Raw genomic sequence first — 13,973 nt, 5'->3', positions numbered from 1 at the left:
TTGATGATGAAACAACTGGATCATTCAAGTGATTGTTTGAGACCTTCAAGAGCTGCATGGGTGGTCGGCAGCCTCAGGTGATCCTAACAGGTGTGCGCCCCCTAATTCTTATGTAATATGCTGATTGCAAATTTCATAGTATTTGGTTGCAAAAATATGTAATATGCTAATTGCAAAACTTCATAGTCTCTGGTTGCAAAATATTAGTTTATACTGGATTCCAAAACTGTGTGACTGACACTGTCCACCCCTGGTTTACTGTCTACTGCCAGATGAGGATCCAGCTATGAGGCAAGCAATAGGGATGGTGTTTGACAGAACACAACATAGAAACTATCTCTGGCACATCCTGAGGCCGTGGGAGTATGAGCTGGACCAGCTGTACGTCCAACACAAGAATAAGAATTTGAAAGAAAGATTGTAATCTTTGATAAATTATCCACTTGGGCCAACGCAATTCGAGATCGAATGGATAAGGCTAGTTGATGAATGTGGCATTGTTGAAAACCCCGCAATAAAAGCCTTGTGGGATAAGAGGGAGAGGTGGATAGCAGCTTGCTTCAAGGGGATGTACTGTGGGAGAATGATATCGACACAAAGATCTGAAAGCCAAAACTCGACACAAAGATCTTAAAGATGGCTATGTTAATGAGAGTACAAGCCTGCACATGTTTGCTAAAAGGATGCTGGACTCACTTCAACATGCAGACCACATGGATGCCGGCGAGAACACTACGCCCAGGTAAGTTGGGGAAAATATATTAGAAGTATGATAATTGCAATAAATAATGCTTCATAGTTGCTATGTCGTCCATATGCTGAGTGCAAAAAATGGGTAATTGGTGATTCAGGCTGAGCTGGTGCGAGCGTGCAAAGCAAAGTTTGATGAGCAGCTAAGCAGGGAGTACACAAGGGCTATATACCAAGAGTACAAGAAGCAGTACAATAATAGCACAGCATTTGTGATTGAGCCTAATCCAGATCCAAGAGCGAAGAATGGATGGCTGGTGAAGCATGAAAATAAGGAGGGGAGTTTTTGCTGGGCCCAACATGAGTTCAAGGTGGTTGCGGATAAGGAAGCTGGTGAATACATCTGTGAATGCAAACAGTGGGAACATACAGGTATGATGCTTCTGATGTTGTGCCCCCACACCCTTGACAAGTGCAAACTTGGTGTCTGTGCAGTTTCAAATTTTATTGAACACAAAGAAAATGCACCTTTCTAACAGCTCATCTGTTTTTTTGCAAAAAAAATATAGGGCTATTCTGCATGCACATCATTAGAGTCTTCACACACCTTCAGGTTAGGAAGATACTAGAGAAATTCATACTGAAGAGGTACACTCGTGATGCAAGAGAAGAAGTTATGTGGGATAGGCACGATGGTGTGCGGATCGGTGCACAAGTAAGCAAAGAGCAGTGCAGGATGTCGAAGCTGCTACCTAAACTGATGAGGCTTGGAAGAGTGGGGAGTAAGTCAGACCATGCTTATGAAGAAACCAACAGGCAGCTGGACAAGATTACTCTGGGCATTGAATTATTCCCGAGAAGTGCAGATGATGAATCATCGGACCCTACCCCAACAGCAAATAGGTCAGTTGTAACATCTGGAGGTGCTGACACTAATTCACCGCCGTCATCAGCCCTGTTACATGCTGGGGTGTTGCTAATTGAGCCACCAGTGTCTCACACAAAAGGCCGGGGGCCTGGAAAACAAAAGAAAAATGATGTTGAGGCTCCACTTAATGGCACCCCACTAAGCACATACACAAGGGCGAACTATGGAGACTTGGAATGCAGCAGTTGTGCAGTCCGAGGTACGTATTACAACACAATATGCCTAATAAACCCTAATCGAAGCAAATCAGCAGAAATGCGTGCAACCAAGAAAAGTACCAAAATGAATGATGGCCTCCCGAGGAAGAGAGGACGGCCAAGGATCGTGAAGGATCTGCATGAGGGAGATGATCTGGATAAAGATGAATGGCCTGTGACACAACATGGCAGCGCTACAACCAATGGAGTGGGTGCAGAAAACAATGGACGTCGCCAAAGAGCTAAACGTGTAAACTACCAGGAATGACGTAGGTTGGAGAGCTAAATGTGTCAACAAACCTACTATAAAACAAATCTGTGTCTTGAACTTGAGTTATATAAGTAATTAGTTGCAGACTAATCCGTGTCTTTGTTATATACAAAATTATATACTTGTGCCTTGAACCTGCTATATGCAAATCTGTGTCTTGAACTTGCTGTATACAAATCTATGCTGAAAATATCGAATACTATTTCTGTTGTGCTAAAACATCTCTTATAAAAAAAACTGGGATCAAGAGTTGTGATTGGAAACTAATTGCAACTTGACACACTGGTAGTTGCAACTACCAGTGTTGGCTTTTGTTTGTGGTTTGCAAAATAGGTTTGTTAACAGCTTAAAAATATGTTTTATATACCAATTGCAAACACATTGTGTTGGCAGTTGCAACTAAAGTAGAATACGAATTACAACCTAGAACAAGGGGTGTATTATTATCATCACACGATTTATGAAAAAAAGGCTTATATGCATAGAAAGTGCTGACGTAGTAGCAAAGTGCAGGTACAACGATATGCCAAAAAATAAAAAAAATGTGGTTACAGCAAAAGACGTGGTTACAACTAAAATGATGTAGTAGCAGAACGATGGTGAAAAGTATCAGAATTGTGTTTTGGAACTAATTGCAACATAACACACAGGTAGTTGCAACTAACACAGGATAACAATTGATCCCAGTTTGTTAACAGCTTAAAATAAATTTTGATCTCTCAGAATGATTAAAATTGATCCAAATAATATGTTATATACCAAATTGCAAACACAATGTGTGGGTAGTTCAAAGTACAACGACACACAAAAAAAAATGCAACTTACAATAAGAATGAATTATCATCACACGATTGCAATCCAGTATGGTGATCAGTTGCAAATCTCAAAGTACATAGGTTGCTACCACAAAATAAAATAACAAAAAATGAACCATAAAAGTTATTCAACACCACACACTACATCAGTGACAAATGATAGCTACTACAGACTGTTCTAACATCACATTAGAAACTATCATTGTCATTCATTCCAAACGATTTTCCTCCCACCAAGCCTGTAGACATCCAATTCATCAGGTAGCTCGGTTTGGTTCAGAGCATGGAAGATGCAGTAGTGCATGAGCTCGATCCTGTATATCATTCCCTTGAACTACAAGAAAAAAGGTACAAACAGCAAAGCACATGGGGAAAAAAAGGTAAGTATGGATTGGAAAAATCACATGCACATATACTAAAAATAAAAATGGTGAAATAATAACTCATCGGATTGATGTCGATGTTTAGGCGATTACCATCCCAAAATTCCATGTATTTCCACAGGAAAAACATGCAATCATTGGGTCCGGCTTGCTTTGGCAAATCAATGACCGCCCTGTCCCAGTTGCCAAAACGAGGAAACTTGTTATTGGTAACTTTCTGGAATGCAGCGCTTATGATGGGCATCTTCTCAGCGATGGGCTGGTGATGAACTTCAGGATCACTATTCCCCCAAATGTAGTCAATCGAGTCTAAGATATCAATGCGAATGTCGATGAGGTTGATGAAGTAGACAAAATAATGCTTCCAAGAGCATGCAGGCATGAATATCTGCATGAAAAATTGGGGTATGAACACCAATTGCAAACAACTTAGCAGAACAGTTGCAGTATTATAAAAAAAGGTTCATAGGTTGCAAAATAGCTCGAAAAAAGTACTAACCAACTTTGCCTTTGTTATATCATGGTAGTGCTCAATTTCACATTCCAAGCACTTTTTGAGGACAGTGAACTCTTCAGTCTCAGTTTCACCATCCTCCATGTACACACTACAAATAGACATTGTCTGGATCAGCATATATCGTTTGTAACACAACAACTTAGCATAAATTTAAAAAAGGGAAAACTAGCATGTAAAGATGCGAGGGGTGAGTGTAGAGGGAGTCAAATAAAAACTCATAAAGAACCCAGTCGTGAGAAATACCCTATATCCCAATGAATCTTCCTTATGGACAGCATCATCATAACGAAGACAGTGCATAGTGAAATCAAGAACAGCAGAATCTCCATCTTTATCATCAGCAAAAGAAGTGATCAGATCACCGTCATCAAATGAGAAGAATATACTGAAATCAATCAAGACCGTCCTGTGTGGGGGGGGGGGAAGGAAAATATGTTACTAGTTGTATACACAAATGTGTGACAAAAAAAACTAACTGGTATGTGTTTAGACTTACTCTTTCAGCTTCTCATCAGAGGCAATCTTGTTCCTCGGGGCAAGTGCCTTTGCCAATGGAATTTGCGGGCCGCACCCTAGGAGTTTGAAAGGTGATATGTACTTCTTTGGCCTCTTCTTCAATCTCTGACTGATATGTTTGTAAATCATTTTTTGGAAATAATTGAAATCCTGTGAACCTTGTTCCATCTCCTCTTGAGACAAACTAATAGGCGGGGTCTGGGAGTTAAATTCTTCAGCTGAATCCTCTAGGAAAATTGCATCACCTGCTTGTGCCGAACTGGGGCCTGCCTCACCAGGTACACTGCTCTTCAACTTTGAAATTTCTTCATCGGCAAGTACGCAGCACAACCAACCACTTCTCATGTCCATCGCGAATCGCTTGGATTTCTTTATTAAGCTGAATCTGGGACCTCTTCTTCTTTAATTCTGACTTTATTTTTTATTGTTTCTGCTTCTTGGTTTCTTCCATCTTCTTGGTAGCCTCAGCCTCAGCATTATTTTTCCCATCAACAACGCTAGAGGAGCGTGTGCTCCTTCTTGTGTATACATGTTCCTTGATGGTTTGTGATGGCTGCAGCAAGAAAAAACAACATATGATGAATTGTGGAAAAAATACAGATATAGTATAACTCCAAAAAATATAATACTAATTTATCCAACAAGAAAAAGGAAAATATAAAATATAGGAAAAATGTATGTGTATGTTAGAAGAATTGGGGGAGAGTGAGATAGCTTACATCAGATCTCCCCGCGCTTGCAGGTGTCTGCAAGGTAGGTCCTTCCTTGTTCTGAGTCTCTCCTTCCATCTCAGATGTTTGCAAGGTAGGTCCCTCCTTGTTCTGAGTCTCTCCTTCCATCTTAGATGTTTGCTTCTGAAAAGGCACATAGATTGCAATAACATAAGTTGATGAATTGCAAATTCAGACCGATGTGAATTACTACATTATCAAATAAAAAGACAAATGGGGGTGACTAGGGGCAGGGGGTAGCTTACACCAGCTGGAACCACATCTGCAGGGTCAGAGATATCAATGTTTGGTGCATCCCTAGGGGGAGATCTAGATAGCTCCTTGTTTGGCTCACATGTCAACGATTCAGTGGCTACTTCCATCTCACCAGCCGACTTCTGTAAAACACACACAAATAATTGTTAAAAAACTAAAAAAGTCAATAAAAATGCACATTTTCAAAATATATGACACATGTGTGGATAAAAAAACAAAACTTACATGAACTAAGCCCATGTTAGCAACAGCATCAATATTGGGGGCATCTTTGCTTGCAGCTTCAGATACATCCTTGCCCAAATCCTGATTGATTTGGAAAATTGTAACATGTTATACAAAATATTGCAACACCAAAAGTCAATGCAAATTCAGGCCTATGTGGATTACTACATTATCAAAAAAAGACAATGGGGGGGGGGGGCGGGGGGTAGCTTACACCAGCTGGAACCACAACTACAGGGTTGGGGATATCAATATTTGGTATATCCCTAGATGGAGATCTAGTTGCCTCCTTGTTTGGCTCACATGTCACCGACTAAGTCTCTCCTTCCATCTCAGATGTTTGCTTCTGATAGGCACACAGATTGCAACAATATAAGTGAATGAATTGCAAATGCAGACCTATGTAAATTACTACATTATCAAATAAAAAGCAAGGGGGCTGAATAGGGCAGGGGGTAGCTTACACCAGCTAGAGCCATGTCAGCAACTGCATCAATCTTGGGTGCATCTCTACTTGATGCTCCAGATGCACACTTGTTCAAATTCTCCCCATCGTCAACGGAATCCTGAATGAATTTGGGAAATTGCAACATGTTATGAAGAAGATTGCAACATAAATAGTGCACGAACTGCAAATGAGGAAAAAATGGAAAAGAAAGTATGGCAATATTACATTAGAGTCTGGGCCATCCTCGAAGAAGTAGAACCTATGTCCGATATTCTGTCTCTCTGTGTGTGTGTTGAGAAAAAGATTAAAAAAATTTAGTTGTGTGAAAAAAATAGCTACTCCATTATATGCACCTAGTCGTTGCGACATTCAGGGGGTGGTGAGATCTGTAGCATAGAAAATATATCATTGACACCCTGACTAGGACCGCGCAATGCATGAGGTGCTACAAAAAAACACACAGATCAGAAAAAACAAAAAGCATGGAAAAAAGAACAAAAAAGATGGGTATGATATAATGAATGTTTAAAAAAATGAGAGAATTACTTGATATGCTTGTTTCTTGAGCATCAACATTGCCGTGGCTGGCCAGTGGACTAGTGTTTTCATCAGATGCATCTTCGTGATCCAGTGGATTTACATCATATTCATATCCATGTTCCGATGAACTATGGTTTGCAGACATGTCTCCTTCAGGTATTTCTCCTTCACCAGCTGCTGCACTATCACCACCTGCTGCTGCACATTCATTATCTCCATCTTCTTCTACTGCTGATGCTGATGGTTGTTTATTTCTCGATCCAGCCCTCCTCCTAGCTTCATTGGCAGCAATCTTGTCATCCCGGGCATCGACAAGCATCTTCTGCATGGAGCTGAAACACTCATGGTGGGTTTTTGCCATGAGCTCATTTGCCCTAGATGTATACTCAACAGCCTTTTCCATGAACAGCTAGGCCTGCTTAGTGCTGACATCAAATGCATTCAAGATCTTGAGCGCCTTTGACTTCCTACTTCTTCCAACTACATCAACAATTCTCTACCCAAAAGAACTGCTGAAACTAGGGTAGCGATAAATAGGTAGAGGCTATAGATTGACAACAGCAGGACCACCAGGATCATGAGAGGTGCCAGCTCCATGAGCAGAACTACCAGCGGCAGCAGAAACATGAGCAGCAGCTGGTGCCGGAAAGCAGCGGCAACACTGTAGCAGGTGTCTGTAAGACTCTTCAGCTGTTATTTTTTTTAAAAAAATAAACACTAGGGAAAATATAACACAAATTGCAAATAATATATCTACATGATAACAACAATAGTTTCAAGTGCAGTTGGCTTATCATGAGATTACCAAACTCATGCTTGTTATCGAATCAAATGCTTCAGATTATCAACACATAGCATCTGTATGTATTAAAAAAAGTACACTACATCAGTTATACAAATTACAATGTGAGAACTAACCCAATTGCAATATTAATACTATAATACAAAAATATTATAAATATAGTCCAGACATGGAACAATTGCAAAATAGAAATTGAGCTAGTTGCAAATAACATGCCAACACAGTTGCAGTAGAAAAATATGCTAGTACATGTACAGGGACTGTGTTCCAAAACAATTATTGTATAGGCAAAATTGCAAAAACAAAGCTAAACCAGTTGCAATTTGATAACTAACAGAGTTGCAATATTAATACTAATCATTAGAAATATTCCACATCCATAAATCAGTGCCATGTTGCCTTTCTGCACAAAATCCTTTTTATACAGACGAGCAGCTTTTCTGAGGTTGTCAACTACTACTTTGCACCAGTTATTATTGCCAATGTTCTCCAAGTCTTCAGTATTCTTTCAATCCTCAAGCCTGATATATGAGTCGGTGTTTGAGAATAACAACGACTGGAAAGTGCACATAAAGAACGCTCTAAGCGCCAAATTTCCGGTAAGTGTCTCTCACTAAACCATCCAGAACATCTGAAACACTGATCCCAGGCTTGGGCCTATATGCACTACCACAAATTTGCTCTCCCAGCTACCTCCGCTTGAAATGAGCTTCATCATCACTCATGAAAGGTGGGTCGCCTCCGACTTTTGGAATCTGGAACACACACCATACACTATGCTCAGTAATTGCTATTTCTTTGCCACCACCAATCTCTAATTTCATTGTTTCTAGGTTGAGCTTCCGCATAAGCCAGCTGAGCAATTGCCTATCAAGTGAACTTGGCTGGAAAAGGAGGAGTCCCCCAAAATTCTTCGCACGGACTGGAGCTTTCAGACTCTTATTGAGAGCTGCAACAAGTTCTTTGAATTTCACAGGCGAGTAGCGGATGGAGACAGGCCTCTTCTTCGCCTCCTCTTCCTCACCAGATCCAACAGCACCGCCAGGTGGAGCTGTAGCGGGGTTTGGTGCATGACCACGAGCTTGATTGCGGCGCCTCTTCCTATTCCTACCCTCTGCTGCATTATCACCCTAATCAAGGGGGGTGGGGCATAATCCGAATCATCTTCATCATTATCCTGGCTGTCTGTGTTGGGTGCAGCAGAAGTGCTGATCCTTAATACTTTCCTCCTTTTCTTAAACTTCATCTTCTCCTTGTTCTTCTCTATATTAGCAGCACGAAGATGGGGCAAACTAGGGACAGTTCCCCGGGCCAGATCATCATTGTCACAGCCCTGAGCACTTGAAGCATTCGCCTCACTATCCATTTTATAGAAACACCGCCATTGAGAGAAAAACACAACTCATCAAAACCAATTGCAAACATAACATGAAGCAAATTGCAAATTATGGACCAATGTAATTACAAACATAGCATGGAATCAAAATTGCAAAAATATATGTTTGCAAGCACAAAATAGCTAGAAGAAGAATTTAATCCTAACATTGGATTTGTTTCCTGATACTACATACAATGGAAAGCACAAAATTATTATGGCTGAAAAATAAATATAACTACAACAATTGACACTGCAAAAAAGCTGTTGATCCATGACGATTAAATTTCGTCACAGATCACTATAATACCGTTATCTATGACGATCTGAAATAGCATCATGTATTAAGCGTCACAGATCACACCTCGTGACGTTCCTTAAATTTTCGTCATAGATTGCTTGATCCATGACGTTTCGAAACCATCATAGAATATCCCTGGGCCCCTAAAGCCCAACCAATCCCGTTTTCTATGACGAAAATAAACATCACAAATAGTATAATTTTTGTCACAGATTAAATTGCCATGTCACACATTGATGACATGGCGAATGACGTGGCTGTTGACTTGGCGATGATGTGGATAGCAATGATGATGTGTAATTTGACATGGTCAATGACATGATAGTGACGTGGAAAGTGGTGATGACATGCCACCACATGGATGCTGACATGGACAATGATATAGTAGCAGGCACAGGAGCCAATTTGGGCCTCATTTACACAGCCCATTTGGGCCTCATTTACACAACCCATATAAACTGCATGATCATTTAAGCCCAACCCAAGATATATCAACAAAAAAATTAACATCTCATCACATAAATAAAATTTGATCGAGCATTTCATCACATACAACATCAAATCACATAAAAAATTTTCATCCAGAATTGCTATAAGCTGTATTTGAAAGCTAATATGCAATGGCAATATGTACATAACGTGCATCATTTCTCTTTTTCCTGTAGAGGCACTCAAACAAATTCGATGCACTTGTTCTTGATCTTTGTACTTCTCTCCCTGAAAATTGCAAGCATGCAAAGAACTTAATCTTTCTGAAAAGGAAAAATAGAGAAGCCAAGCAAAGTGACTCGGATACAAGAAATTAGTTTTTGCAAAACAAAAGGGTATTATAGTTTGTACATATTTATGCATTGACATTCACTCAATATAGAAGAATTGCTGATTTGTCATGCAAATAAACAACTTAACAGCTTCAGTGCTAGTCATACAAATAAACAATCTAACATCTTCTGTACTCGATGACAAGCACGAGCAGCTACTCAAGATAAAAATAAAATTAAACGACCAGGCTTGCAAAAGATAAGGGCTTAGTTACTAAACACCAAATTTATAGAAATATGCATATTACTGGTGTAAAATTGAGTGCAGTTTACATATAGCAAGGTTGCAGTAAAATGGACTCAATATTAGACAATGCAAATGCATATACAATGTATTGGAAAGCCTGTTACCAAATAGCTGCAGTACAAAGGTAAATTTAGAATGTCCTACTCCATAACAAAGCTGCAGTACAACCTCCTAATACCTGTTTAAAATGAGAAACACAGAAGGCTTCCTCAATGGACTTGATGCTACCTGAAAGAAGAAAGACAACTTATCATTATGTAATAGTTACGACTACTACATTTCTGGACAGAGAATAAAATAAAACAAACTGAAATGCATAATTATAGAAGAAGAATAGTACTGCAAGAGTAACAGGTTCAGTAGATGCGAAGGAAACATAAGATACTACGACGTAAAGAAAACTAGTAGCCATAAATTCAGGATTAGTACGCAGGGAGGTGAACGATCTACCACATAGAAGTCAATAATTTCCAATTTTTTTGGTGCGGGAGTCGAATTAAGAAGACTCGAATCCAAGATTTTGGAAAAAACACAGAATCTTTGTTACCTGCGGGGGTGGTCGTCGAAGGACTTCAAAGGTGACCTCGCTGCGGCCACGGTGGCAGAGGACGAGGAACCACCTTGCGATGACGCAGCACGCGCACGCGAGACGCAGCACGCGAGCTCGGGCCAGCCACAGCCCAGTAAGGTGTCGTCGCCGTCCTAGCCGACGTCGACGCTCCAGACGACCGGCTTGCGGATCTAGAGCATGGCTACCGCCAAGCTGCCTCCTACCATGGAGGGCTCGAAGTAGCTACCTCCTGCCATGGAGGGCCCAACTCAGTGGTGTCCTTCCAAGGGTTGTCGATGGGGCGGCGGACTAGGAGCCGGGTTTGTGGTCTACAGATCGGGGCAGCACGCACCTACAGGTCTGGGTGGCGACCGGCTTCAGCATGCCTGCAGGACCAGGTGAGGGCGCCGCTTGCCTGCGGGTGGAGGGACGGCGGGAGGCAGCGGGAGTAGGGGCGGCATCCCCATCTGCGCTCTTGCCTCCGGCGATTAGAGCGGCGAAGGGAGATGTGAGGAAGGCGACGCCCATGGCCGTAGCGCCGACCTGGGAGCAGGTGAAGGAGGTGGGGAGCCGGAGACGGTAGGGGAAGGACAAAAGGTTGGAGGATTTTGGGGAGGAGGATGGCAGCGGATCTGAGGAGGGGAAGGCCGGAAGGGAGGCGCTGGGAGCGAAGAGTGGCTAGGGTTACTGGGAGGGGCCGGCCAAGGCCTTTTATCCACATGGTGCCCAGCCTTAAATCGTCAGATCAGGATGAACGGATAGGAAACTTTGGGCCGTGAGCCCATGTAAAAAAATAGCCCAGTCTGAGTTTTTTTGGCTGATGTGATTTTTTTTAATTTTCAACTAATTAAGGAACCCTTGTGAAGTAACACATAAATAAAATAACGTTACACACCTCAATATATTTTTTACATATAATAGACCACATCTAAGTTGTCATGTGGGAGTATCAGCAATTATTGAATATATTTGGTACTTTCTATTATTTAAATGAATTTATGAGTCCTTATTGAAAGTAATTCGAGGTTGAACTACGTGTAGCTTCAATAATATTTGAAAAATGATGTTAAAATTATATTGAGGCTTGCATGTTGCATTATAACCCATGTCTTAGAGATAGATGAAAAATTCAATTATTTTCTAGGGACAATTCAAACTTCTATCACCAAATTACCACATAATATTTACAATAATATCTAAATAAGATCAGAAAACTCTAAAAATAAGATCAGAAAACTCTGACGTTTTCAGAGGTTTGTCATAGATATTGGGCCCAAACTAGAGCCCGCATGGGCTATTTGCAAATCTGTGACGAAATTTCATAAATCGTCATGGATCGTGTCTGTTTATGACGGTTTTCATAAATGTCACAAAAAATTCTTCATGGATTAAATAATTTCTTGTAGTGTGAACACATAAAACTATATCCATAGTAAAACCATCACACACATATATACAATTCCAATGATGATTATGGTAGTGACATGACTCATATAGAAACATCTAACACAGTGAACCCATCAACACATAAACACCTCCAAAAATAATGATTAGTTCAACATAGCATGATAATTAAAAAGTGTTATTTCATAGGCAAAATTATGCATAAAATATACAGCAAAAAGCAAAAAACATAAGCCAATTGCAACCACACACATAAGCAAAAAATTGCAACACTGGGTCTCATTTTCCCCAAAAAAACTTACCATAAGTCATTTGTAACCACGCGTATAATCTGTTTGCAACCACGCACATAATCCGTTTGCAACCACACACATAAGCCAATTCCATCACTGAGCTCATTTTTTCCAAAAAAAAAGGCAGACCATAAGCCATTTGCAACCACACATGTAACCAATTGCATCACCGTGGTGAACCCCCCCCCCACACCCCTAAAAAAATCTACCTAGAACAGAGGGATTACATCACTGGGGCGCGTTTCACCAACCCCAACTAAAAATCACCGTAGTGGGACACCCCCACTAAGAAAATACAGTAGAAAGGGGGGGTACAATGCGCATGATTGGGAGTACGGGTGTGGTAGGAGGGTCGGGGTGAGGGGGGATGGGAGCAGTGGAAGCGGGATGCAGTACGCGTGATTGTGAGAGCAAATGTGGTTGAGGGTCGAGGTGAGGGGGGATGGGAGTAGTGGAAGGCGGATTAATTTTGAGTGCATGTGTGGTGGAGGGTCGGGGTGAGGGGGATGGGATCGCACGACTTACCTGTAGGTAAACGGGTAGGCTACGCTAGCACCACTACCGCATATACCCAAGACGCTTGCGAGTAGAAGATCATAGATCGTTACCACTAGACGCGCAGCGCAGCGGAAGAAGTCGCGCGTCGATGTAGAGGAAGTAGTCGATCACGTCCCACGAACCGAGCTCCTCGTACTTGATCCCAGCAGCCGATCAGCGCAGCAGTCGCAGCAGCGCCTCCACGGAGTCCACACGTACGGGGATGAAACGCCGGGCGTCGGTGTGCTAGCACCGCACGCACGGCAAGGGCGGCGGCCGAGAGAGAGAGGGAGGGGCGGCGGCTAGGGAGGTGGCGCAGCTCTTAGGGTTTCGCCCCCTAGCCCCTCCCTCGTATATATAGGGCGTACTAATGGGCTTCTATCTCATAGGCCCATTAGTAACCCTAATCCCTCTTGGATCAATATCCTTTTGGGCCTTTAAACCGTATTGTGATGATGGGCTCTTGGGCATATCACCAACAATCTCCCACTTGCACTAGAGACAATCATACATGCAAGCTTTCCAACATTCCAAATCCCTTAAGTGTGTGACCCGTTAGGTTCATGTGTAGGTGGTCGTGATCGGAAATCATTTCCGAATCACAAGTCAATAGCGGCACCTAGCAGGGCATAGTGACTCACAAATACACATAAAGATCATATCGGCCGAACCTTAGATATACTCATACACCGATCCCTTTGCCACACGATACCAGTCAAGCTCAAAGCGAGATGCGTGCCACCTTTGTGATAGCTCGACCATTCTCTCGATCTAATAGTGGATTCTATTCATAACTAACCTTTAGTCATCATGATTAACTCTTTAATCACTTTGGCATGGCCATGCACTTTCAAATCCAACTATCTCAAGGGGCCCAGAGATATCTCTCCCATTATCTAGGAGGGGCAAATTCCATCTTGATCCGCTCACATCCCATTCCATGTTTCATGACACACCTGTAAGCTACTTTTGTAACTACCCAGTCACGGAGTAGCGTTTAGTAGCCCCAAGATGCACCACTACATACAGTGAGAAACAATGGCGATCTCAGGTCTAAGGATCCAGTAGGTATAACACTCAAGAACAACTGATGGCACATACAAAATAACAATCCCAACATTGTCTTG

At 41.7% G+C, this 13,973-nt stretch overlaps 1 long non-coding RNA gene across 1 annotated transcript; it reads right to left on the bottom strand.

Moving 5' to 3' along the window:
- Positions 1-9,568: 9,568 nt before the first annotated feature.
- Positions 9,569-10,314, bottom strand: LOC120654021. The gene is made up of 2 exons (XR_005666943.1): positions 10,241-10,314; positions 9,569-9,711 (listed from the first exon to the last, which is right to left on the bottom strand). It is a non-coding gene; the product is annotated as an uncharacterized LOC120654021 (long non-coding RNA).
- Between the last annotated feature and the right edge of the window lie 3,659 nt (positions 10,315-13,973).

The sequence above is a fragment of the Panicum virgatum genome, chromosome 1N (assembly GCF_016808335.1).
Source record: "Panicum virgatum strain AP13 chromosome 1N, P.virgatum_v5, whole genome shotgun sequence".
Lineage (NCBI taxonomy): Eukaryota > Viridiplantae > Streptophyta > Magnoliopsida > Poales > Poaceae > Panicum > Panicum virgatum.
Note: the sequence above shows the minus strand (reverse complement) of the source record. Positions and strands in the feature narration are given on the sequence as shown.